Genomic DNA, 27,902 nt, shown 5'->3' with positions numbered 1-27,902 from the left:
TCAAGCTGATTTTCCACAAAACTTTTCAGAAGGATCAGGGAATGTTTGAAGACTTATGGTATTCACATATATATTCACACAGGGAGGAAACAGACTTGCTATTATTTTTCCTACACCGTCCTTGTTCCCTGTAAAATCAAATTGGGCTTTCTGTCCTACTAAAAACCAACAAATCTGATGCACACCAATACCAGGTTTATACTTCTTCATATTTTTGTGTACTGGAAGTAGAGTTACTGTCCTACATCATAGTAGCCTCATTTCATGAACGTTAACTTTTATCTCTTCATTCAAAAAAAATTAAGTATAATATTCATAACTCACAATATAAAAAGCCTAAATAAACATTGCTGAGGTTCCCATTCTGATTATTTCTAAAATGAACTTTCATAGACAAAGTGCAGCTAATTAGACAAGTTACCTCTAAACAAAGTCACTAGAACCTGCTCTGAGACTCAAGGATGCTAAGGTAATTTGTGAGGTGAAGAAATGCTTTGGAGCAGTTAAGAGAAATATAGGGCTGCTGTACTTTAGATCAGGAGATGAAATGACTGCCATTCACTTTGTCATAATGAGATGTACAAAAAGGCTGCAAAATCACCTCCTAAGGCAGTTCTGACACTGGATGAAACTCAGGGAGAGTCAAGATTATTAACTAACTTTAAGTATAATATTGCTGATACCCCTTGATTTTTTCTCCCTTGTATGTGGAATTTTAAAAAGTTGTGTCAATAAAGGAAATTGACTTTTGGAAGCCTAAATTGGGAATACTTTAAAGAAAATACATTCTTGGGTAAAGACATCAGTACACTTAATTGGATAATTGTTAATTGTTAATGTATTAGTTGAGGAGTTAAGGCCAAATCCAATGTATTTTATAGAGACTTATTGATAACTAAAGCTACATTCTTGCCTTGATAGTCACAGTGGTTTTGAATTAAAACTGTAATATTGCCGATGTGCATAAGAATATGTTTAATTTGTATTCAATACAAATGAATATGTGCCATGTGCTCATGACAAATTAAATCAGCAGGTTTCTCAGCTGGTAATATAGGAATTTAGCTGTTGGAAGCTTGTATATGTGGAATGCAAACCAGCCAATGATGTTTGAATAAGGAACAGTGGGAAAATGCTATTAAATTGAAAAAGGTAAAAAAAATTACTTCAGCAGATGTGAGCAAAGAGGCATCTACAAATGTTAGGTAAAGAAGTGAAAAGTATCCAGAGGGGACATTTGTTGTTGGTTGTTGTTTTTTGGTTTGGTTTGGTTTGGTTTGGTTTTTGTTTTTTTGTTTTTTTTTTTTTTTTGTGCAGCAGTAATGATACCATTGATTTCAAAGAAAAAACAAGCTGTGAAAAACATCTTCAGAGATATTCGCGTAATCTGAGGCTGCAAACAGTCGAATCTACGGTAGAAAAGACAACAAAAGTACAAGAAATGGTGAATGAGTTATTTTCTGGGAGAAGAATAAATACATCATAGAAAAGTTCACAGACTTCACAGAGCCTTTTTGCACTGCTAATGGTTCATTTCATGTTCTGCACAGCCCTGCTATGAAAAGCTACTTGAAAACTTCTTGGAAAAAACATACCTTGTGCTGGTGCCATACCTTGTTTAGATCAACTGGGAAAAAATACTTACCAGAGCTTCTTGAAAGTCATGCGAAACTGTTTCTGCACTGTTTCCATTCAAAGACCACTTGACCTTTTTTGGGGAAAAACAAACAAACAAACAACATGGACAATCTATTTATCCCAGAATGCTTCTCGTGTACAATCAAATAAAAATGACGTTAAACTTAAAATGCTACTTCTTGTTTTACATACTTTGTTTTCATGTGGTTATGTGTACAGAAAGCACACATTTTCTACGTTTATTCTCCCAGTCACTTTGGGGAACATCTGCTGATATTTGAGAAGTAAATGACTTGAAATAACTATTAAGGGACTGTCATGGGTTATGTGTGTTGTAGACTGATGCACAAGCGCTGATGCCTCTGTGTTCATCACCACCCTTCATAGCAGCACTACCTTAGTCCTGTGTGAAAAAAAAAAAAAAATATAGCTTTGTCAAAGGACTCTAGCTCTGAAATCTCTTCTAGTCGGTTTGGAGTTTGTTTGTTTTTTTTTTTTTTTGAGAAAATACCAAAATGGGGCGGAGGAGGAGGGGGTGCAGAACAGAAGGAGGATCAGATGGACTCATAGCTATGAAAAACTCCTGAAATTTGAGACCTCGGTGCATTGGCTGCATGTTTTGTTATTCCAGTGCTAACTGATTGAGGTTGAGTACTTTGAACACAGCCAAGCCAAATATGCTTTGTGTCAATTACTATTTTGAATATGATTCCCATTTTAAAACCAATTTATTCATGAGGATAAATCCCAGTGCAATTTCTGATCAGATACCCAAACACAGAATGGTTTCCAGTGATGACTATTATTGCTTTGAGAAGTCTACTGGTGCCTACTAGCACTGTATTTTTTTTTCTTTTGAGTATGTTTTTCAGAATGACATGCAAAAGAATCAGGAAAGACAAACTCAGGAGAGTTTATTTCAGACCAAGTGCATGTACAAACTAATCTTTTTTCCCCACTAGATGATCTTATAGCTATCCTTTTCCATATCTATTTTTAATTGTACCTATTAGTACAGATGCCATGACTAACGTATGTTTTGCTACTAAGATCTCCTCTATTTGTTGGTTGAAGTTGAAGCTACATGAACTGGTAGCCTTGGGTGTTAATGGTGAAGAATTCCAACATCCACATGAAAGTCTTTAAAAGTGTCCTGTCAAAATCACAGGCATAATTATGGCCTAAATGTAAAGGTTAGCAGTGAGAAAAGTAGTTCATCCTTTATATACCCTGTTCCAGCTTGTAGTTTGTAGTTTTATTTTTGGGGGAGATATTAACACTAAGACTTATTTAGGCATTTTTATTTTCTTCTGTGAGAAAAAAAGTATTATATTTAAAAAAAAAAAAATCTACTGGATAGTTCTACTTTTCCTGGCCATTATAACTTTCTAGAAAAAAAAAAATACTAAGGTTTTTATGGGATTCAGAGGATTCTAACAGAACTGTTAAACTATCACTAATTTCTCAAGACATGAAGTAAGTGATTTATTGTACAAAAGAGTATATATATATATACATATTTATATATACATTAACATATATATATATCCTGAGTTCTTGCTTAGTAAATCCTGAAATACTTCATAGAAATATAAGGAACTCCCATTTCATTTCATAGGCTTTTTGATGTTTGGAAGTTTTATTCTTACTTTTAGACTAACTGGATGAAAGTGCTACTGTGTCGTGAAGTATTTTGACAACATCATTAAATACAATAGTAAATACTCTCTGCATTGACTGAGTTCACCACTTTGTTGTATTTTTCTGGTGTTCCATTAGCCTCTTAGATTCTAGGGTGTCACCTCAGGACAAAAAATATAATGTGAAGAAAACACATTGCAAGTCATGCTAGTAACAAGTGATAATATACTGTAGTGTTAGCCAAAAAAAAAAGACCTGGTGGTGACAGACTTTTGAGTGTCTTCAGGGAGTCTAGTTGTCTGTGTGCAGTTATATTTGTGTTTCTCTTCTCTGAGCTGTTTACTGTTTCCCCCACTACATGTTCCAAAAAGATATCTTATGAAACCTGACTTACTCATGCTGAGATTTGCAGTCTCCTCGGGGTCGACCATGTTGGGTGTGCTCCCATGACTCATTATTTGTGAAATAGATCATAGTGGAACTAGAATATGACACTTAATATGTGTTTTGGGCAGTTTTCTGTCCAGATAGATTATGTCTCAGTAATTACCCTTGCAACTCTATAACTATCATTGTTCCCATGTTTTTCTTATAAAAGAAATCGAGTTTCCACCTAATACTTCAGATCTGGTCACCCTGATAACTCAGTCAAGTGCAACTGCTTCTGAAAAGAATCCACTCAAAAGACATCCCTTCAACAAGAAAGGGAATCCTTTGTAAATACGACCAGATACCAAAGTACTGTCAAATATCTAGCCCCAAAGAACCTAAAGTATCAATATAGCTCATGAAATGTTACCTTTCAGCTAGAAGGTACACAACTTATTTACTTCAAATGCAATAATATTTCTAGTTAAAAAAAAAAAAAATGAAAAAGACTTGTATGCAGGGATATTTTCTTGGTAATCTCTCTCCTTCCCCCCCTGGCAAGTAGTGGCTGAAATAATTTTCTGCCAATAACAATAACAGTAGATTAATGGACTAAGAGTCTGTTTTTCTAAACCCAAGAGGTCATCCAGAAAGCTCTGCTGTTGGTTGTGCTTGGTGAGGAGAGGAAAGTACCTCTTACCAGTGCTGTTGCAATAGTTGCTTTCATTGGTCATGGCATAGCAGTTTTTTCTATTATTATTCTTTTCTTCCTTAAGTATAGGATGTGTAGCATAGGATACTTTCATCTTGGAGTTAATGAACTTTGTTAAAATACTTATTGTGTAAGTTGAGGGAATGGTTTATATCTCCCAAATCCATTTTGTTAACTGTGGCTTTTATTGACTTTGTTCATTTTTGAAAAATTGGGAAAATGGCAGTAAATGTAAGTAGAAGGCAACCTATTAGGCTAAGTTCTGCTCCAACATATGCATGTCCCTTGAAATCAATGGATTTTCATAGATATAACTCAGAGCAGAATTTTGTGGTTACACTTCATCTCCTGTCAGAGGAAGGGAAATTCAGATGCCTTAGCTGTGTAGAAGTAGATATATATATCCCAGGCATATAGAAATATGTAGCGGATTAATTTTAAACACTGTAATATATATGTTGTGCCAGAGCCAAGGTATCCTATATTATTATAAAGGACCAACATCCTACTTTGTATATACAGGCTATTAAAGCAGTGTTAAAGGTAAAAGACAGTGCAACTGTACATTTAGTTGTATAAGAAAAATAATATATGTCATGAGACAGTTTCTAGAAAATGTGTGTTATAGAAGCTAGGGGATCTTTAACTCTGCTACAATTGCATCAATAACTTTAACACACTCCTTGCAAAATTGCTGAAATAAAGGTTAAAACCTCCTAATAAAGCCTGTTGTTTTGTTTTGTTTTGTTTTTTTTCTCTGTGTGTGTGTTGCCCAGGTAAAACTGTGGGGATTTGAGTACTCTCTGTGCTATTCAAGCAGAAATTAAAATTTCTATATCTCATTAGCAAATTTATCTTAAAATAATCCAAAATAAAAATCCAACAGTCATTGTTCAGAGCTGCACAAAGGTGTTAACAAAATAATTCTAAGTTTAGGATGCCCTACTGGAAGTTTTGAGTTTTTTTGTTTGTTTGTGGGTTTGTTGTTGTTGTTGTTTTGGTTTTGTTTGTTTGTTGTTTTGTTTTGTTTTGTTTTTTTTCCCCAGTGTGGGAAAAGGTATTCTAACTAAGGCATAGTTCAGACATAAGAATAAACTCAAAATTACTCAAGAATGGATATAGGTTCAAAATTGATTGGAAGTCTGTCAGAGGAATCAGTTTTGGGGGCAAGTAACTATATTTTAAGACAAAATGAGATGGCTGGATATAATTTCTGGCTATATGACTGACTCTCCTCTTTCTTCATCCCAGTCCCATGCTGCTACACACAGGGAAAATTATCCAGTTCTTAAGACTGTTACAAGCTCAGTATCAAGAATCGCTTGTGGTTCAATAATCCTGCAAGAGAAAGAAGGAACAAAAAAGCAAGAATGTAGATTAATCACTGAAAAACACAGTTAACATTTCCAAATTGAAGTAATTTGCTCCTAGTGAATGGATGGTGGGCAATTAATTTGTATTTTTTCCTCTCGAGTTTGTTTGGAAATTTTCCGTGTTTGAAACTCTTACACATCTGTAATGCAATTGAAGGTGTAAAGCCAGGACTACATTATTTAGAGGATTCACAAGTTTATTGCCACACTTCCACCTGCTTTTAAAAATATTTTTTTTCTTGATCTATTGTGATTCTTCTCAAATCAGGATTACATCATCAGCAAAAGGGTTTTTTTAGTTAGCGTTCTTTTAACTGAATAGACAGTGAGGCACTTCGCTCTGACATCTGCATGATTGATGCAAAGATTTCCAATCTCTGTCATTAATGAAAAGGTGAAAAATAATAACAGAGAGAAACCAAAAGGAGACAGTTTTGTTGTGCTTCACTACTTTAAAGCTGTAGTACCCTGCTGCCAGAGGCTTCTTTTCCTCTGGCTGTCTTTGTTTCTTCCTTTTTCCACTGTGAATACTATTATCTTTAAATGTCTGGTTATAATTTCATTTTCTGACTTACCTGTTTGACTTGTGAAATTTAAAATACTAATAGCATACATGCAGAATATTTTTCAGAATGGGCACGTAATTCTGGGCCAATATATTCAAGATGACACCTTCTTATCCTCTTTCAGATTGCATAGTTGAAATTGTCCTGAGTCAACAGATTGAATTGTCCAAATCCTATTTCTCCTGTTCAAAGTAAAATAGCTCAGGATTTTTTACCCAGTGGTACGTAAGGTTCCTACAGTTGCCAAGATGATGTTCTAAAATAATATCAAGTTGAAAATAATGTGTTGCATTATAATATTTATGAAGTTCAACTTGCTTAGATTATCAGAAAGAAGATCAAGAAGTGATTTGATTATGGTGTGTAAGTACCTACATGAAGAAGAATAACTGGTACTAAAGACTCTTCAATCTGAGACAGAAAAGAACCAGCATAATAAGAATGAATTGGTAACTCTTAAAGATACTCAAATTTGAATAAAAAAATTCAATATTCATTTTTACCAGTGAAGATAACAAAATATTGGAAAAAACTACCAAGAAAAATTGTAAGTTCTTACACTTCTGAAGTCTTTATAAATCAAAAGTAAATATCTTTCTGAAAGCAATGCTTTAGCAAACACAAACTTTCGAGTTCGCTTTAGTGTAAGTATGAAATTTGATCACTTATGTTATGTATGAAGTCAAGCAACTGATACAATTGACCTTCTGGCCTTAGAGTCTGTGTATCCATCAATAATTTAACAATACATCTTTGCTTATTTTGGACATTTTCTGGCATTTTTTGTCATAACAATTTCCTCTCTTCCCACATATTGCATTGCGGACACAGGTAACGTATGCCTTTCTATAGATTCTTTCTTCTTTCATAAAGCATAATTTGAATAAAAGTAGTGTCCAAATCAATTTAATTTTTGTAAAAACTAAAGAATTTTAAAATTTTTATTTTAAACCTTCGAAAAATTAATAAAAGTCATAACTTCAAAAGTACACATTTATTGAGCTATATTTTAAAGCTCAGTATTTCAACAGAACAGTCCAGTTCAAGCAAAACACTCAATGCCTATAAATATATGGCTGAAAGCAGGTCATCCAGGGTATACTATACGTGCAGTTATTTTGTTGGGCAGACTTATTTCCTTGACTGAACTCTGCATAAAGCCATGAAGACTGGTTTCAGCTATACTGGAGAGTGAAATTAATATTATCAGTCAAAGAAAAGCTTTTTCTGCAGCAGTACTGAAGCAGGAAGGGTAGAAAATTCTGTAGTAAAGGGTTCACAAGTAGATTTTGTTTACCATCAGCTGGTCTCGAAAAGCATGCTATATATTGTCAGAGAAGTCAATCAGTGTCCTTCAGTGTATCCATAATGTTTGTTTTGTTTTAAGGGTAGGGCATGAATTCTTTCTTTTTAAGAGAACAGGCCAGACAGCTCTTGACTACAGAATTCAAAAAGGATGAAGTGATTACCATCTAAAAATAGTAAACTTAGAATGGTTTGTTTGTGTTACTTCCCATTCTTGTTACAGCTGCTTTCAGGAGAATGGAGTCATGTTGTGGCATTTTATGTTCTCCTTGCAGACTCTGTCACAAGAACAAAACATAAAAGTTTGAATAGCTACCATTTCCCATGGAAGACAGTTGAATGTTGTTCTTCTTTAACCTTTTATATGCTCAGTAGTGTGACTGATGAGGCATTCCAGTAGGCATTCCTCTTCCTTCCTCAAAGTTGTTGGACCTGTACAGGGGAGCTGAAGAATGCCAGATAATCAAATGGCAAAACACAGTAAAGGGCAAAGGTAGTGAAATTTATTGTAGTCTTTTGCTGGAAGGATGGGACTTTTCACATTTCCAGACTACTGAGTCAAAGGTTGCAGAGCTAAAAGCATATCAGGAGATGAGGATATTAGATCGATTATGATAACAGTGAAAATTGCCATAGCCTCAGGCATCTCTTTAGATTGTCTACCTTTAGTAAAATAAGCTCAGTGATGCTTCTTTCATGCCATATTTCAGGGCAGAACCTGTCCAGCAAAGCTATCCAAATACTGTTTCTACAAGAGTTTTTTTTCTAATACTGCCAGCTTCATGAATGTCTTGTTTTCTGTTTTCCGTGCTCCCAAATGTACATGCTTTTGTAACATTTTTGAAAATATTTTCCTTCAGAGATATGTCAGCTTTGAAACCAAAGTGATTTCTATCTGAACAAACTTCATTTCCATTTCTTTGAATTGCCAGATCTTGCCCTGCATCTGTGACACTGGTCCAGATTTAACAGTTTTGAGCTGTATTTCTCCATGACTTATCTACTTTGATAAAATTTTGCCTGTTGAATGCAGTTCAAGGTGATTGGGTAGCTTGACCACTTGACCACCATCTTGTTTTGATTTTTTTTTTTTTTTTGACCTTATAATCCATGGCATTACATAATTAATAGCATAATCCCAGAATATAGACCAAATAAAAAGCTGTGCATGAATGGTGACGTCTGTTACTTACTGCATATTGCAGTAGAAATTATATGGAATTGCATCATTGCTGAATATCACAGTAGAAATCATGAGGAGTTATGAGGAGAACGACAACCAGGACATTGCTGCTTTCAAATATCTTTTCACTCATGAGAAGTGCACAATTCAGGCAATTGGGAAGCCCAGCTAGGATGGATATCTTAGCCCATTGTCAAACAGGGTGTACTAGAGATGATAAAATATGTCCATACGTGAAATCTGATTTCCAACTGACTTAAGTACAGAAATAATTACTTACTTCACCTCTTCTAGCTTTAAAGAAAAGGAACTGTCTGGAGAATGTGTCAGACTGGAGTAACTTCCAAATTTGCATTTTTTCCATCCTGATGGAGGGTGGAAACTGTGGAATGCCCCATTCGATAAATTCTCACGGAGAAAAACACTATGTCTCCTTTGGAAAAAAAAAAAAAAAAAAGAAAAAGAAAAAGGAAAGTTTCTCGTAGAGGGAACTAGAAGCACTCTTTAAAGCAAATAAGACGACATTTCATAACAATTTGCCTGCTTATCACTAAGCTCTGGTGCTGTAAATACTTCTGGCTACTCATTAGTGCAACCTTGCAAGAAAACTTGAGTTCAGACTCTATGATGAAAAAATTATACACGTGCATAAGCATATCATGCATAAAAAGGGTAATTTCAGGACTGGGTGAAAGATCAAACATTCAGTGTTTCTGTTCTTTATAACTGTATTTGTTCTTCAATGGAGAGTTATCAATTTCTTTCTGCCATATTAATCTCTACAAATGATAAAGTTTGATATATTTTTAAATACTACAAATATACAAAATCTCTTAAACAGAACAGTAGCACAGATTTTGAAGATACTGCATGCTGGACAAGAAGACCACAAAATGACTGGCAAACAATCTGAAATATATTGCCATACCATGTACCAAATCAAAGCACCCATCTGACAAGTAAAGAGGCTGAATGAATTGTACTTGGAAGAATTTTTTTCTGTAGTAGAGAGTTTCTCTATTTGTTTTTCCTTTCTGTCTAATGTAATGAAAATATATCATGAGTGACCTTTCTTCTCCCCATCCCCCACCCCAAAATGCTTTCTCTGAAATATGATATCAAAACACCTGGTTTACACTATAGCATTTTTAATGTTGACTTTCTGCTCTAGAGAAGTATTTGTTATGTAATACAATCTTAATGCACTAATTCTTTTCATATTAGCATGACAACATAGTAGCATTGGTGACATCCAACAGACTTGCCTTGGTGGCAGGGGGGTGAGACAAAGCAATAACAAACTTAAAATTCAGTTGTGAATTTACTATTTTAACAATTGTTCATTTATTTTTGCAATTACATTGAAATAAATAAGCATTATTTCTCCTCATAAAAGTCTTCCTTCAGTTGACCTACATGTCAAGCCAGATATTTGGAATAACATTATCTTTTCTTCATGTAGGTAGGTTTTGGCAGAAAAGCTGAATTTTGCAATTGTGGGAAGATGGTGTTGTGGGAGGAAAGAATAAAAGGAATTGCACAGGAGTTAAATACTCAAATACTCATATTTATGAATGTTATCTTTTGTGATTCTGAACATCTCTCCTCAATGCTATTAAGTCCAAACCCTGGAAGCCAAACTTCCACTGCTTCTAATTTTTTTTTTTTTTTTTTTTTAATGTATTTTAGTTACATTTGAGTTTGTGTTTTTTCCTTCAAACACACTCATTGGTCTCCACCTTACAAATCTTAAAAAGTGACCTAGAGCCTGGGAGGATTACAATGGCTGACACATTAGAACTGTCTTGGGGGCTGACCCATGACATTGGGTTTGAAGTCCACAAGGCTGAGTATTATCATCAGTCTCAACAAGTCCCAGGAGCTTGTGTTAGATCTTACTCTTTGTCATATAAAGATATAGCAGTAGGAACATATTGAAAACAAAACAACAAGAACAAGAATCTTACCAAACCATAATACCAGGCTGAATGTGTTATTTTGTCATGGCAAGAGAATGAGAGGGAGAATGACCCTCACAGACAGTGCTGAGCTCAGTACCCTGGAATCCATCTCCTAGATATTGCTTAAGCACTATAGTATTGAAATACATATGGATGAAAGTGATTTCACCAAATTTTTCACTTGAACAATCATTTGGTCGATCAGTGCATTAGGTAGTACAACTGAAGCAAGCTAGTGAACCTTACTGGGCTTGAGCTCATTCTAAGAAATGTATTTGGCTCCTGAAAAATATTCTGATATCTTCTGCTTTCAGCATTGAAACATGTACTGATAAACAATTTACAATGTCAGATTTTACACAATATCTGTTACTTCTTGCAAACTGTGCAGATCAGTTATGCACACTATCTGATGCTAGTACTCATGAACATACCCTCTATTGTCTTCAGCAGGAGCATAAGCATTAAAAAATACTTATCTGGTGCTACTCATTTTGAAAAAGAAAAATATAGGAAATTACTTGGACAACTTTCTTTCCTTTCTCTGGCCAAAGAAAGAGAAATTTAAGCTCTGGATCTTAAATGTCACTAGCATTCTTCTTTTTGTCCTTCCTTCCTTCCTTCCTTCCTTCCTTCCTTCCTTCCTTCCTTCCTTCCTTCCTTCCTTCCTTCCTCCCTCCCTCCCTCCCTCCCTCCCTCCCTTCCTCTTGCTCTTTTTTCTTGATTTGTAAGAGTTCAAAGCAACTACTATGTTTCACGCTAAACATATCGAAACCACCAAAAAAAGTCTGTTTCATAGAAATTACCAACTTCTGCTGAGAAACCTATAAAGTTATTTAAACCAATAAGCTGTTTCCAGTTCTTTAGAGAAAACGTTAAAGTGATTTTTGATAGTCATAGTCTTTTGAAGGATTTGAAATATCAGTCTTTTCTTACCCAACCAGAAGAGAATATACTTTTATTAGGACTGTCAGAGCCCTAGTCCATTATGTGACCTCTTAGCGTGACCCAATGACCTTCATGTGCAACCTTACTAAACTTGAAAAGTCTCTGTGTTTGAGTTTCAGGGAGTTCCAATAAATGTGTTGAAGTCTGAAGATCAAACCATCATGGTTGGCTCATCTTATTTTGGGATTGAGAAGGTAACTGCAATGTAAAACTAAGTTGCAACACAGTATCAAAAGAGAAGATAGAGCAGAAAATTCACAAACATTTTGAAAGAAGGAAGGAGTAGCTGGAAGAAGAGATTTAGAACAGCAAAATAAGATAATTCGGAAGAAAAGTTAATATGTTCCCTCTTACGGAATACAAAATTTAAAACTATTCAATCAGGAATCAATGGAATGCATATTTGTCATGTTGAATTATTTCATTTCAGTAACGTCAAAGAATTAGATAATGAAGTGAGAAAGCTTAAATTATTTAGTTCAGACAGTTCCCATTAACACTTTTCCCTTCCAGCACTTTGATTTCAATGAAAATACATTTTCATAGAAAATGTACTGTTCCTCTCACTTTGCTTTGTTCTTGTGGTGGACTGACCCTGGCTGGATGCTAGATGCCCACCGAACCACCTCATCACTCCCCTCCTCATCTGGAGAGAGGAGAGAAAATATTACTAAAGACTCAGGAATAGATCATTCAATTACCGTCATGGGCAAAACAAATTCAACTTGGTGAAATTGTTTTAATTTATTACCAACCAAGTCAGAGCAGGATAATGAGAAATAAAACCAAATCTAAAACACCTTCCCCACACTCCTCCATTCATTCCCAGACTTAACTTTATTCCCAGTTTTCTCTGCCTCTGTCCCCAGCGAGCAGTACAGGGGGAGAGGGAATGTCAGTCAGTTCATCGCATGTTGCATCTAGCTCTCCCTCCTCAGGGAGGTGACTCATCAGACTCTTCCCCTGCTCCAACGTGGAGTCCCTCCCATGGGAGAGAGTCCTCCATGAACTTCTTCAAAGTGAGTCCTTCCCATGGGCTGCAGTTCTTCATGAACTGCTCCACCATGGGTCCCTTCCACAGGACACAGTCCTTCAGGAACAGACTGCTGTAGCCTGGGTCCTCATGGAGTCATAGCCTCCTTTGGGCATCCACCTGCTCCTCTCTTGGTTCTCCATGGGCTGCAGGTAGATATCTGCTCCACCATGGACCTCCATGGGTTGCAGGGGCACAGTCAGCCTCACCATGGTCTGAGCAGCTCCTCCCCCTCCTTCTTCACTGAGCTTGCTGTGTGCAGAGTTGTTGGTCTCACATATACTCACTCCTCTCTCCAGTTACAATTGCTGTCACACAACAACTTTTTCCTCTTCTTAAATATATGATGACAGAGGTACTACCGCCATTGCTGATAAGCTCATCCTTGGCCAACAGTGGGTCCATCTTGGAGTCAGCTGGAATTGGCTCTATAAGACATGGGGGAACCTCCTAGCAGCTTCTCACAGAGGTCACCTTGGCATGCAAATCAAATACATTTCTAAAACAGCCCAGATTTGTAGCCTTCCAGGTCATGCTGTATAGTCTTTCTTTCCCTCGTGTGTTGGAAAATGAGTTGGAAATGAAAGGATAAGAAGTTATTGGAAGAAGAAGAAATTTGATGTATTAAATTGCCTGTGTTATCAGCAGTGGTGGTTATCCTGAAATTGCATTTCTATACTTAAGGCTTTATTTGTGATATTTTTTAACTTAAATCTGATGTGAGCAGTCATAAGAATTATGAAGCCTTTCCAGTATTTGTATAACTATAATGTTTAACTATAGAGTCTAAATAAACAGATAACACTTGTTAGTTGCTATCATATCACATCTGCTGGATCTGTGTTGCATCATCCCACAAAAGAGGGGTCAAGCACTGAATTTCTGTAGCATTATCTAAACTCAAAGCTGCAGATAAGCGAAACTTACAGTCTGACACCTGGGCTGGCAGAAATGCAATTATTTATATATTCTTTAACTCATTAAGCCAACTTGTTGTTACTCGGTAGGAAAGGCCCAGGGTACTTTGTTACCACAGCAGTGCCAGCCCAGACACAAAACCAGAGCTTGGTCTCACTAGTAGTAGTAGCACATGTTTCAAAGGTAAAGGCTACATGGAGAGGATTCTTTGCTAACAAATTGTTCGATAGACCTAAGCATGATGAAATGGAAGTAGAGAAGCTGTGCATGTGGTGGCAGCATGCTTCACACGTTAAAAGTGGTTGTGCCTGTGGAGTGCCAGCTCCTGCTGAGCCAGAACACCTCTCTCTCCCCATGTCATGGCCTATGGCTCACAAAACACAAGGAAGCCTCGTGATCTTTACATGACAAGCCAGAAGTGTGAAATAATCTATATTTCTGCCGAAATACTCTGTGTTAAAACAATTGACCAAGCTTAAAAAAAAAAAAAAAAGTAGCATAAAAACTGTAAGTAATATCTGTGAGGAAATAACAGAATTTGAAGCTTTGCTAGAGCTTTCCAATGGCTAAGAACATCATTATTCACAAATCATTGGAAGTACTTAAAGTGAAAGTCAAAAAGATGAAAGCTCATTATAGAAAATGAACAGCCATTTTCCACTGTTTCTTCAGCAGAACCTTGATATCTATTAACATAGCATTTCTAATATTAATATCACTGTGGTAAAATAAATCACTTCTTACACTTTTACATTTTTAATTACATTTTACTGCACTAGTTCTTTTGTTTACAGTTAACCAATGAAATATTTATTGTATCTTACATATAGGATGGGGTTTCAGTATTTTAATCAGATTTTCCACATAATCTTCCCCCCCACCTTCCTTTACTGTCTTTTTTATGACCTTAAACACCACAGGATGTTGTTTTGTAGAAAATCTCATTATTTTTTAATGCATGGCTATTTATTAATGTATTGTGTATATAACACACTATGCATTTCTTTGCATTGATGAATACATTTACATGCACTTGAGAATAAGAATTCCCTTAAGGGCCAATCTCTCATTTCTCTGGTTTATGCTGCCAAAAGGCTATGCTGCCAAAGGCTATGCTTCTGATGTTTTCCTGATTTTTTCTGATTTTTTCATTGTTGTTGTCTTTTTTTTTTTTTTTTGTATTTTTAAAAGGCACAATGAGGTCTGTTCTGTTTTGCTGAGAAGGTCTTTCCACCAGTGAAGATAGATCATTATGCATTTTCCGAATGTAGACCTGCATGGGCTGCGGCAGAGATTACTAAACAAGGTACCCACATCTCAGCTGTGTTTTTATAAAGGTGCTCTGAATTGGTTTTCCTTACTGTGAAAGAAGGAAGTTGCTCTCACTTCGCTGTGTTGTTACATTGGTATTTTGCAGCAGTAACTAAGGACTAACAAAATATTAAAGTAAAAAGTTTGCTTGAACCTCATGCCTTAAGAACATAAGGCCTTAAAAAATCCCACAAAACCCAACATGAAGTCATCATATGAATTAATCACATGAGAACTGTACAGCCATCAATGAGGTTTTTTGTACCTCGGTGACTTTAATCAGAATTGAGAAAATTAATCTTGGTGGTTTATTTGCATATTTGGACTTGTTTGGTTTTTTTTCTCTTATTTCATTCTTCATTTGTGAATAAAGCATGAGCCAACTCTAATGTAACTGCATATTATTTACCAAATTTCTGCAGACATTTGCAACTTCATTTAATTATTGGAGAGCAGTTTGTTGTGACTATTTAATAGCTGAAATTCAGCTCTTTTAACAGTCATCTGCAGCAACTTTTCACCCCAGCTGAGTCAAGAACAGATAGTCCTGTATCTTGTGGAACCTTTGAATAGTACCTAATGAATCACCAAGTCTTCAACTGTTGCTGCATGCCATGCAGAAATTTGAACTTAGGAATAGTGAGCAATAACAGGAGCCAAAAGAAAAACAGTTACTCTAAAGGCTTTTTCTCTCCATAACTGAAAATGGTCTTTAAATTTTGGGGCATTAATCTACAGTGTAAATGCAATGAAGAATAACATTTTCCCCTTGCTACGTGTAGAACTCCCATAATCAAATGGTGGGATAATATAGCACAAAGTCTGTTCTGTTGTTTTGTGGTAGCTATGAAGGGTTCCCCTAGTACTGTTTACAAACCAAATCAATGTGCATGTGTACATAATTTTTTAATCATCTAATGCACTCAGATTACTCCAAACTAGATTTATCCAAGACGTAATTATGTTATGGATCTCTGTAACTGCTCTGCATGTAGTCTTTATGGTCTATTGGGTAAATAATACACATTTTTAAAATCATGTAAATACTTATATACCAGAGAATTCCTAATGCTTCCAAAGGAGTGGTTATGCTGAGTAAATAACATGCAAATTTTAAATTGTCCTCTTACGCATTTATGCATACTGTATCATACATTTGTGTTTGTGGGAAAGATTAACGAAAAGCTGCTCTGTTTCTGATGCATTCCTGCATTTTTCAGATGCCTGTTCAGATGATTTAGCTACTAAAAACATTCTCTCTGCTTCTAAATATATTTATGTATTCCGGCAAAGTTAATATTGTAAACAAAAGAAGTACATAGAAAGTCAGTTTATGACTTAAACCTGTACTTAATTCAACTTTTCAAACTCTTGCAGTTTAAGAAATGTGTAACATCACCTTCTCATAGAACCATACAATAGTCTCAGCTGGAAGGGACCTTCCAAGATCATCTGGTCCAACCCCCATGCAATGAGCAGGGACATCTTTAACTAGATCAGGTTGTTCAGAACTCCAACCAGCCTGGCGTTGAATGTCTCCAGGGATGGGGCATCTACCACCTTCTGGGCAACCTGTGCCAGTGTTTTAACAACCTCATTGTAAATGATTTCTTCCTCATGTCAGGCCTGAATTTCCCCTCCTTAGGTTTAAAATCAAAACCATTACCCCTTCTTCTATCCTAACATGCCCTTCTAAAAAGTCTGTCCATGTCTTTCTTATAAGAACCTTTTAAGTACTGAAAGGCCACAATAAGGTCTCTCTGGAGCCTTCTTCCCTTCCCTTCCCTTCCCTTCCCTTCCCTTCCCTTCCCTTCCCTTCCCTTCCCTTCCCTTCCCTTCCCTTCCCTTCCCTTCCCTTCCCTTCCCTTCCCTTCCCTTCCCTTCCCTTCCCTTCCCTTCCCTTCCCTTCCCTTCCCTTCCCTTCCCTTCCCTTCCCTTCCCTTCCCTTCCCTTCCCTTCCCTTCCCCTCCCCTCAACCCAAAATCTCTCAGTGCATTCCAGCACTCTGATAATTTTTGTGACCCTACTCTGGATGCTCTCCAACATGTCCCTGTGCTGAGGGCTTCAGAGCTGGATGCAGGACTCCAGGTGAGCTCTTATCAGAGTGGAGTAGAAGAGCAGAGTCACCTCCCTTGACCTGCTGGCCACACTACTTTTGATGCAGCCCAAGGTGCGATTGGTCTTTTGGGTTGTGAGTGCATACTGCCAGCTCATGTCCAATATTTCATCCAGCAGTACTGCAAAGTCCTTCTCCGCAGGGCTGCTCTCAATCCCTTCATCCCCTAGCCTATATTGATACTGTGGGTTGTCCTGGCCCATTGCAGGACCTTGCACTTGGCCTTGTTGAACCTCATGAGGTTCACATTGACCCTACTTCTCAGGTCCCTCTGAATGGCATCCCTTCCCTCAGACATGTCAAATGAGGGTGCATTCAATCCCACCGTGCAAAATTATAATGATGAGTCTAGCACTTATATATGGTGCGCTCATCAGTTTATGCATCCCAAGGAAGTTTTGGATGGGGAGGCTTCATTTGTATTGGCTCATTCTCAAAAACCTTGGTAATTGCCATTTTACAAAAGTAGATAGAGTAACACTTACATTTATATTTTCTGTTCCTATTTCTGTAGAATATCAGAGAATTATTGTCATCAACTTCAAGAGGGAAAAAAAGACTTTTTGTGCGTATGTGACACTGATTCCTCCTCTGCATTCTGCAGGACTGGCTCATTATGGTAAGGCTAGTAATGACTTAACCTAAACAGGGTTGTAATCTTCAGCACCTGTGCCCCTTCCTGACTTTATCATCAGAACATTTTGTCAATTCCTTTTCAATATTTTTCTTCCCCACTGTCCGTCCTTTGGCTCTTATTTGAATAATCTGTTTCCTTTGTTCGTAATATTTTCTTATTGTCATTTAAGACAGGTTATCCTCTGCCTCTTAAATTTTCACTTTCCTGAGTAAGGCTCATAAAATTCTTCCATCTCTGGCAGCAGCATACTCTTCAGTCGCTTTTTGTCTTTGAAGAGAAACAGGGATGGTGAAGATGTGGGCTGAACAAAACCAAAACTTTTTATATGAATACATAGGCTGCAATCAACCCACAGAGGAATGGCAACAGCCCACCAGCCTGAAATGATTTTCTAACTCTGATTTAGTTTCCTCCTTATAGGCTCTTCTCTCTTGAAACCTGTACCAGGAGAATTGCCGAATGCAACACACAGGCATCACAGACACATGAAACTGCTATTATTTTTTTTTCCTTTCTCTTTTTATAAAATAGGAATAATTTTGTTGTTTACAGTTTATCAGCATGGTGTTACTTTCCGTTTATTATCAGGATGTTTCCTTCTAAGCCAGTATTTACAGTGGCTAATAACTGATTTATTGGAGCTTCTCTGGGTTAGGCATTTTATCAGGATGATTAACTAACAAATTAGAAATTACACACTGGTAACATCCAGCTTGTCAAGGATTTGTAAAGATTATTGTTGAGTAAATAAATATTAACAGCAACCATTTCAATGTCTCCAAAATAATATTTGGGGAAAGTTTATCTAGGTTGCAAATGCATTGTGATGTGAACTATGTTCTTAGGATGAACAGGATGGCTTTGACTATAATCTGAAAATTTTTTTTTATGATTCAAGGCACTAAGCAGCAACAGACAGAAGCACAAACCTGAAGAAGATGGGCACATATGAGAGTTTTCAAAATTAAGAACCTGGAAACAAAATTCCTCTTCCTGTTAACAGCACAGATATTTCAGGAAATAAAACTTGTGCATGTGTTTCTGTATTTAAATTTCTAATTTTTACAGATTATCTTTTAATTATATGCTTAGTCTGATTTCACAATTATTCTTCATGAACAATTCCTCTTGAGTTCAATCAGAGTGTAGATGATGGGTCAATCACAGGATAGGGATTATTAGTTACTATTATACATACACGCAGACACATTTGCCCATGCAAATAATTGGATATATCCAAATAACTAGTGAGGTTGAAAATTATTGCCATTTGTTTAGTCTGAATGTCATGGCATTAATGTGCATCGTTCCAAACAATATGTGAATTGTGCCAAACGAATAACAAAACCTTGCTCCAAGACAAATTGAAAGGCGTGAGCAGGTGTCTATACAGTACACTACAGAATAAAACAGCGTTTTGTCTTGACTGTGGCAGTGCCTCAAGAACAAGAAGGTTCTTAGAAATTTTTTGAGGAGGAGAGAAAGAGAATTTTGCATACTTTAACTGAAAACCTGGTGAATGTTTTAATGACAGTAATAATAACAGAAAAATAAGACACCTTTAGAAATGCATCAGGATTTTGAATAGAAGTTGAACAGAATGAAAACATTTCCTCCATTATGCTAGATCATTTCTCCTCCAAGGCAATCTCACAAAATGACAACAAACCGTAATTACAGCGTAGTCTTTAAATTGTGAAATGGATCTGACATAGCTAAGTAGATACAGTAAAAATATTAACATTTTGTAGGTTGTGAGGTATTAAATTTCTGCTTCTTGATATGTCTAAAGCACAGCAAGACTTGACTTAAGACTAGATATTGAATGCCTGTTTAATTACTGTAAAACCTCACAATCTAATCAAAGCTAACTTTAGACAGATATAGTAAGTGCAATTAATTACCTGAGGCCTTATAATCTGAAAGTCGCCACTGGATTTGACCAGGTTTCTGTCTTGGCAACCCACTGATGTCACATCTAAGCTCATGAACCCAGACTAGCTTCAAAGATAGGGGAGACACGAGTTGGTTTAGGACATGATTAGTTTCATCTATATGAAAAACTGAGCTGAAGATGAAATAAACTGCCTTGTAGAGAAGGCTATTTTTCTCCACTGTTGATAAAAAAGTCTAGAAGACTAAACGGTTTGAATGTATGTATACTGTCCACATCTATGGTTATGTCTATGTTTGGTCAACTTAATCTGGTCCTGAGTATCTTTCCTCATGGTTCAGCTGACCTCTTGAGACATTATTTTTTTATATAATTTACCTAGTTTTGTGCATTTTTTCCTTTCAAAGCATTTTTTAGGCTGATTTACCAGTGACAAAACAGATACAGCTGGGGCAGGAGTTGCAAGGTGACCCTTGAAGACTAGAAACTCCTACAGCTTCTTTCTGATTCCTGTCATAGTTTCTATTTATCTAACATTGTTGACATGCCAACACTAGCCCAAATTCTGTATAAACTTACCCTGTTTGCTGGCCCTGTCTTGCTTATGGTACCTGATCTGGTGGGCAAACTCAATGCAATTTTTCCTACAGATGAAACAAAGAGTTTGCTTAAGAAAATGAAGCTCTGGATTCTGGTTTCTGCTCCCATAAATTTTTGTCTCTTTGTTATTCATTACAAATGAGTAAATATAAGTACAGACAGTTGAATTCAGAGGTGGGAAAAACTGGGTTATAATGTCACTTCTGACACTCGATTGGCTCAGCAATTGTTATTCTGAACAAAATAGAAGCTCTGGTAGGACATATGGAAAAAAAACCTCACCTTTGGTTACTTTTACTAGTATTCAATACTTTTAACAGCTATGACTACAAACTTTCTGTGGGACATGTGGGCTCAGATTCCCTTAGATTGGGGGAAATTGCAGATCACTTACATCCTGTATGAGAACTCTAAGCATGGGCTGGTAGGTCATCGCTGCTACTCTGCTTCCATATCTGAAGGGTCTGATGTAGGCACTAACTTTTAGAAAAAAAAATTAGGCAGGAACATTGATGCGCATGAGTAGCCATGAGAGACTTCCTATCACTGGTTTAGTAAGTGTCGTCATTTATTTACAGTATATGGGTTTCCAATGTACATGTTCTGTTGTGGATCAAAGTGACAAAAAACTAGAGAACTGGACAGGCAATATCTACATTCCTGTATCTTTGAAATCTTTCTTTTCTGTGCCTTTTAAGATTGAAATTGGATCATACTGGGTCCTGCTGTCATAGCCTTCCGACTTACTGCAAGTTCTCTGAAGCTGGGAATGAAAATACTGTCACAAGCTTCAGTTAGTTCAAAAGCTGCATAATCTCTTCTCCCTACCTCCCTGCCTTTCTGCCTTCTACCCTACTTGCTGTTCTTCTTTGCTTCCATTATTAATTTTAGTTTTGTTTCCAGTAGGGAAGCAGGATATTTAAAAAAAAAAAAAAGAAAAAAAAAACAACTGACCAACCAACCAACATATGTGCTTTACAGTGTTCTTGAGGAACCAGTATGTTACAGTAAATATCTCATTATCATAACTCAGGAGCTTTCTCAACATATATGGTGCACTTCAACTACATGAATATGTCTCATATCAAGGAAATACAGCTCTTTGACTATTGGCCTTCATTGATAGCGTATTTGAGGTATTATCATAAACCATGTCAAAATTACAATGTAATTTTTCTGAACTCAACTTTTGATATCACCTGTTAGTGAAGATCATGGTCCCACTGCAGTCAAGGCAAGAATTTTGATCCCATGAAGTACACTTATGAGAATTTCTTCCAAAGCCAGAATGTATTTTATTAAAAAAAACCAAACCAAACCAAACCAAAACCAAACTTAATTATTTTTAAAAATAGTTTTAGAGTACAATAAAATAAACACTCCATGTAAATGAGGCAGTTTCATATGTTCAATGCATATTGTATTTGCAAAAAAAACAAGAACACACTTATGTCTAAGACATCATCTGTACAATGAAAGGTACAGGAAATGAAGACTGAGCAGCTGCCTGTTCTTCTAATTTTCATTTATTTTTGTTCAGGAGACCCATATATGAAATATTTTTGACATGGCACAGCTTTGAAATACTTAAATATTTTTTTAGGAGAAACAGTACTTACTAGATTTTAGCAATGATTATTTTTGGAGTGATTATAGAAAATAAAAAAATGCAAGAAGAAAATAAAAAGTCCAGTAATTTTAATTCACCAACAGTCACTTTGATACATGTGGTCTCCTGACTGGTAATTAGAAAATATTATGGACTGTTAAGTGTCTCAACCTGATTTTCAGGAGGTAAATTTATTTCTGAGTATCAGTTCTCATCTTCAAAGTTCAAATTCCAACCCTCAATTTTGAAATGCAAAGCAGTTTTAAAAATCAAGTTTTGCGTATGTGAGAAGGTGTCCAAATTTCTTCCACAGAACAAGACAAACGTAGTTAGCCCACTTCTCTCACTCAAAAGGGGAGGATTTTATGTTAGCTGCTCAAGCTACGCCAAAATACTGGATTTTAACCAACACAAGCAAAATAGTAACCATTACTAAATGAACAGAGAATGTATATGACACACTGTAAGGCATGATATGAAAACAGTTTGAAGTGCTCTGTGTACAAATCAGAAAAGAGAGAAGGTGTCAGTTTTCAGGCAGAGCATAGAGTAGGCACATGCCCACTTACTCATGATTTGCTATTTTGGGTGGCATTATCCACCTACAGAGGTACCATGTGAAATGACATCCAATTGAAAAGTAATACCTCTTATAGAACACCATCCCTGTTTTACTGAATCTGCAATGATGTTACAAAAAGACCAATTAGTTCAAGAGCAGCTTGGAAATATTTTCACTTCTGCTGAACACTCAAATCCTAAATTGGTGTTATATCCACTGGTTCTGAGAAATTGCTGGCTGTGGTTGGGAGCGTTTGTGCTCCCATATGATAACTTTGAATCTTGTTTTAGAGACTCTTCACCAGTCCCCAAATACACTGAGATCTAACAAACACACTAACAATATTTGACACACACTGTATTTTGTGTGGCTCTAACGATGCATAAGGACCTTCATATATACTGCTGTTTGAGCCTAGTGAATGAAAAAACTACTGGGATCTACTGCATTTTGGCCTTATGGCATTGCTCCGTGTGTTATTTCATATCCTGAAATAGGGAATCTATCCCTACTCAAAGTTTAAAGTAAGAAAGGCAAAGTGCTTCGTTGTCAATGATAGATGCTAAAATAACAGGTGGGAAGATGTGAGGAAATTTTATCCTCATTATATTAATGATGTAAATGATTCTCTTGACAAAACCTCTTCATATGATGCAAAATTAAAAACGCATAACCTATGAAACCTGTAAAGATTTTACAGGTGAAAAAAAAATGCCACAAAACACTGAAGAGTAATTTAAGTTATGTTCGTTCAGGCTTGTTTGTGCAGTTCTAGACAAACAGTAAAAAAACCAAACAAAACAAAACAAAACAACCCTTTATAAAAATACTTTGACCCTGCTTTTTGCCATCTGAGTGGTCATGGTTGATTGGAAAATCAATGAACTGCTGTGAGAATTGCACCTCACTGTTGCAGAAAAGCCACACAAAAATCCAACTTTTCACATGAGATGAAGATTGCCTTTGGTTCATTTACTCTCTTAAGACACATTAAAATCAAATCTATCACTCCATTTGGCCATCTGTCAATTCTCACTACACAGTAAACGAGTAGACTTTGTTCCTTGATCACCAGAATTGGAGGATGTTTTGTTGTTGTAATAAATGGTTGTAGGCCTCAGAGACAGAAATAAATCAATGCAATTTATAAAGTTGGGGTGAAAATGTTAGATGCAGTTTTCTAAACTACGGAGAATTATGTATGGATGACTTGCAATAAATAAAGCACAGCTTTGGCAGCTTACAAAATAAATAATGAAGATGAAAGAAATTAATGTGTAGTCCTTTATATTGGAACCTTTTAAAACATAGCATAAATACAAGAGTAAGTTGCACATCAAAGGTGCAACTATCTATACATTTCATTTTAAATGGTGAGGCAATGAATAAAAGAGTTTATTTCCTTCTCCAAAACTTAGGTTTCCAAGTACAAAGTGCAGTAACAACCAAAAGCATATTTCCTGCTGCTTTCTCAGTAGTTGTTCTGGTCTTTATCTCCAGAAGAACTATTTTTCTAGAAGAGGGTATGAATGTTACTAGAAGTTTAACTTTTGAGGAGTAGTTTATGTTGAAGATGAGTGCTTCTGGAAATGAACAGTTGTGTTGGGCTGTTGCTCCAAGAGTCCTGGTGCTCCAGTCATTAAAAGCCTGGTCTGGAGTTCCAAGGAGTGTAGCATCTTTCGCCATACCATCATTTGCAGGCTCTTCTTTGCTGGCTGGCAGCAGTCTTGTAAAACTGAATTGTCTTGTTGGTAATTAGCTCCAAAACAAAATGCATGAAAATACAGAGACTAAACATCTGGCAACAGTCATTAACAAAGCCATCAATTCCATTTCCCAGCAGACTACATTAGTACAACAAAGTTATTTTCAGGAGAATAAGCCATCAGTTCCCAAATCATGGTCTGTAACAACAAATGGTTTTTGGTGGGTTGCAGAACAATACCACATAGTACAGTTTTGTATTAAAAGTGTGATGGCAAGCATACACAGTTCAGAGTCTGAGAGTCACTGAAATAAGCCATGAAAGGTTCAGGTTCAAAACTAATTGCTACAATAGCAGATGGAGAGTATTTTCTTTAATCCATGAATTTGCAGAAAAAATTTGAAAGTATGAATGTTTAATAATACATGCTAATAAAATTCTTTCATGTAATTCTTCCTGTTTTTTTCTGTTTCTGCAAATATGGTTCTGAGTGAATGAATTTCAAGAGTACAGATTTTTGAATGTTGCTAACAATACAGATACTGTTGAATCAAATGGCTTCTTATGCCAGAAGCTAATGATCTTGTATTGCCTATGCTTCCCTTATAAAACAATAGAGGTGCAAGTACTGATTCAAGATACTTACTGCAGAAGTCACAGTGATTGAAGTGTAATACAGAAGTACATTAGTTCCAGCTTTAGAACTAATTAACATGCTTGCTCCAATCTAGCTGAGATAGCCAGAGTTCAGCAGAGGCAGCTTTTCAATGTATTTCACTCTTCTTGGAAAAATTTTACACAACACTAAGTTCCAGGTGATCAGATTGTGACTAGCCTGCTACCCATATGCAAGCTAGCAAGTCAAAAACAAGCTATGACTTAAGTCTATACTATCCAGTCGATCCAAATCAAATTGTATTTTCAAGTCCAGACCCATTTTAAATACACAGAGGAATTGCTATAGGTGTTTAGACTTGTTTTAAATGCTTTTATTCTCACATGGCTGAACAACATTCCAACCCTGACTTTGATGATCCTCACAGTAGAAAATACACCTGTAATGGTAGCCTCTCAAAGGTTTTTCTGTGTTTCTCATGGTAGGGGAACAGCTTTGCAGCAGTGAATTTATTGATTAAAAATTCTTGAGCATCTCTGTGTAAGGAGCTGGAGAACCAGATCCCCAGAGATACATGAGTAACTGTAAAATGGAGTGCACAGCAATGCAGATTGAACTCCTTTAGAGACAGTGTTCCTTAGAAAAGGTGCTTACTCAAGCTAGCCAGTTGGCCTGTAACTGACTTTGAATGTGAGATTTAAAAATGAAAGGCAGTACTAGCCCTTGGTTAAAACCATTTTGAACATCTTTATACCACCCTAATACTCAGTACACACACATGTGATAGAAAAGAGTCCTTGTCACAAAAAAGCAGAAATGTGACATCAAGGCTAAAAAGCAATAGCCCAGGGCTTGTTTGGAAATGATGAACCTTGCACTGTTTGCCAGCCTGTCATCATATAACTTAAACTGTTTCTTTTATTCTTTGGAGGTATAATGTTTCCCTTAAAAAAAAAAAAAAAAGAAAAAAGTTTGACCAACATTCTTAAAGAAATAACTTTTGTTCAGAGTGCTCACAGAGTTTTATTGACAGGAGTTCTTGTCAAAAGCAAGACCAATGAAAAAAATAATAAAGCACCTACTTTATTTTATAAAACTAACAACTATTTATCTTTTCACACTCAGGCTCAGATTTTTAACACCATCAGTCTTCCCATTAGTCTAGCACAGAGGTGACTATTTTTTCTGTTGCTGTTCTGTCAGCTAGAATAGGACAGGGTGAAACTGTGACCTTATCACTGAACCTACTTCTGCTGTCTATCTGTCTATCCAAACTTGGTAAAGCTTTCATTCTTCAGAGATTTTTGTCTTTATTTTTTGATGCAACTAGGAGTAGTAAAAAGACATTACTCTACAGAGGACTCCTCTCCATTTACTTGTAGACCTGGTTTTTCCTTTGCAATGAAGCCCCATTACAACACCAGAACAGTTGTGAATGACAGTCCCTGTTTACCCTCAACATTTCCCTTAAGTCTTTATTTTGTTGTTGACTTCTTTTTCTATTGCTTCTAATTTCTGCACAGAGTCTGAAAATCATTGTTTCACAAGCTGAGAGAATCTGTATTGTGGCACGACTTAGTTGGCTCCCTGGGAGAAAGCAATGAGTTGCTCGTGAGAACTTATTTTTAATGGTGTTAATGTCACAAAAGAACCAGACATTACATTTATCACTGCCATCCGCTGATGGTTCTCCAGGAAAACAAGGAAAGCAGTAGAAAATTGAAGTAGTCTAAGTAACCCAGAGAGACACAGAGGGATCTTTTCTACTGAAAAGTGTTGTTTGGATGAAAATGATGGGATGTTTTTCAGGCCAGCATTTAAAAACTTAAACTGAAAGCTTAACAAAGCAGCCAGCATTATCTGCAATAAGGAACTCATGTGAGAAGCCAAAACATCCAGTTTTGTATTTCATGGTGGGAAAATTCACTTGCTTCAGAATTTGTATTAACTTATTTCTGTGGTTGCAACCACACACATGTGAAGAAGTGCATCCCATTGTGAAGACCTAGCAAGAATAAAAATGAATTAAAAACATCAAAAGGGATGAAGAGCTATGTGGCTTGCAATAGCTGTCCTGGGTATATGTGCATTAAATAACAGTTTTGTTTAAGCACCAGGTAACTTGTGTACATGAGCATATGGACTTTTAAAATGGGTGTTTATGGGGAAACAACTGATTGTCTTGGAAGAAGACAAACAGCCAGAGCAAAACAAGATGGTGAAGTGGAAGCAGAACAGCAAAGCTTTGATGGTTAGCACGAACACCATCTAACCTGAAACGATACCGTCACTTGTATATGCTCACATGCCCTGACTTATTCTCACAGATTTCACCAATCACTTTCATTCATCCAGAAAGACTGGAGGTCCCACAGGTGCTATACAAATTCTTAGAACTATATAAACTGACTTACACAATCTTTTTCCTATCTATTTCAATACAGGGAATTCACCTACTTCTATTTTAAATTATTCTTTTAGCTCATAACAATGGCAATTGCAGGAAAAAGTGAAGGCAGCATACTGTAGTTTTTGCTGTTGTCAGAGTACACAGTAACTTCTTTTCCTTCTGTATCTTATAACACACACAAGCACATCATAATGCTCATAAAAGCAGGAACCAGGATAAACGTAATAGTACCTTTGTTACAATTCAGCTTTATCAGATTCCCGTAGCAACTCCTGCAACATATGTGTATTTTGCCTTCTTTTTATGTATTGGGGAAGGAAAGTGATGTTTAGGTGTAATTTTTATCAGCAGTTGCGTATTCCACACAAAATGGATGGATCCCAGCTGAATACTGACACATCATTAGATTTACTTTTCTATGTGTCATGGACATGCTATTTCAGACTTCTGTTTCTGTGCCACTTCCTCAGTTGGTATCAAAATCTCCACAAATTAGCTATGTCTATGTATGCATACAATACAGTTAGAAAATTCTCATTGTTATATATTGGAGTCAGCAACACAGTGGTGGATTACTCCACTGAAATCTGTTTGAAAAAGAATTGTTTTAACTTGGGTAGAAAATTTTCTTGAGGTGAACAGCTAAGACTAATCACCAAGTTATTAACAGAACAAGGGACAGCTTTAGAGTGATTATTTGTAGTAACTGTTTCACAGGACAACACTAAGAAGAGTTGGTACACTGGTGTGCAATTTCCCAGAATAGTCTGATAACAGTGATGTTGGCAAGGTACT

The 27,902-nt window shown here is 36.4% G+C and overlaps 1 long non-coding RNA gene across 1 annotated transcript in view; it reads left to right on the top strand.

Annotated features, from left to right (window-relative positions):
* The window catches only part of LOC139827157 (uncharacterized), a 74,951-nt gene extending 56,240 nt beyond the window's left edge, over nt 1–18,711 (top strand). The window contains exons 2-4 of the long non-coding RNA XR_011737418.1: nt 14,839–14,953; nt 17,589–17,693; nt 18,610–18,711. This is a non-coding gene — a long non-coding RNA (uncharacterized lncRNA). The remainder of the gene's footprint in view (nt 1–14,838; nt 14,954–17,588; nt 17,694–18,609) is intronic.
* Nucleotides 18,712–27,902: the final 9,191 nt, after the last annotated feature.

The sequence above is a fragment of the Patagioenas fasciata genome, chromosome 2, assembly GCF_037038585.1.
Source record: "Patagioenas fasciata isolate bPatFas1 chromosome 2, bPatFas1.hap1, whole genome shotgun sequence".
Lineage (NCBI taxonomy): Eukaryota > Metazoa > Chordata > Aves > Columbiformes > Columbidae > Patagioenas > Patagioenas fasciata.
The sequence above is the reverse complement of the archived record's forward strand: the minus strand, read 5'-3'. Positions and strand labels throughout refer to the sequence as shown.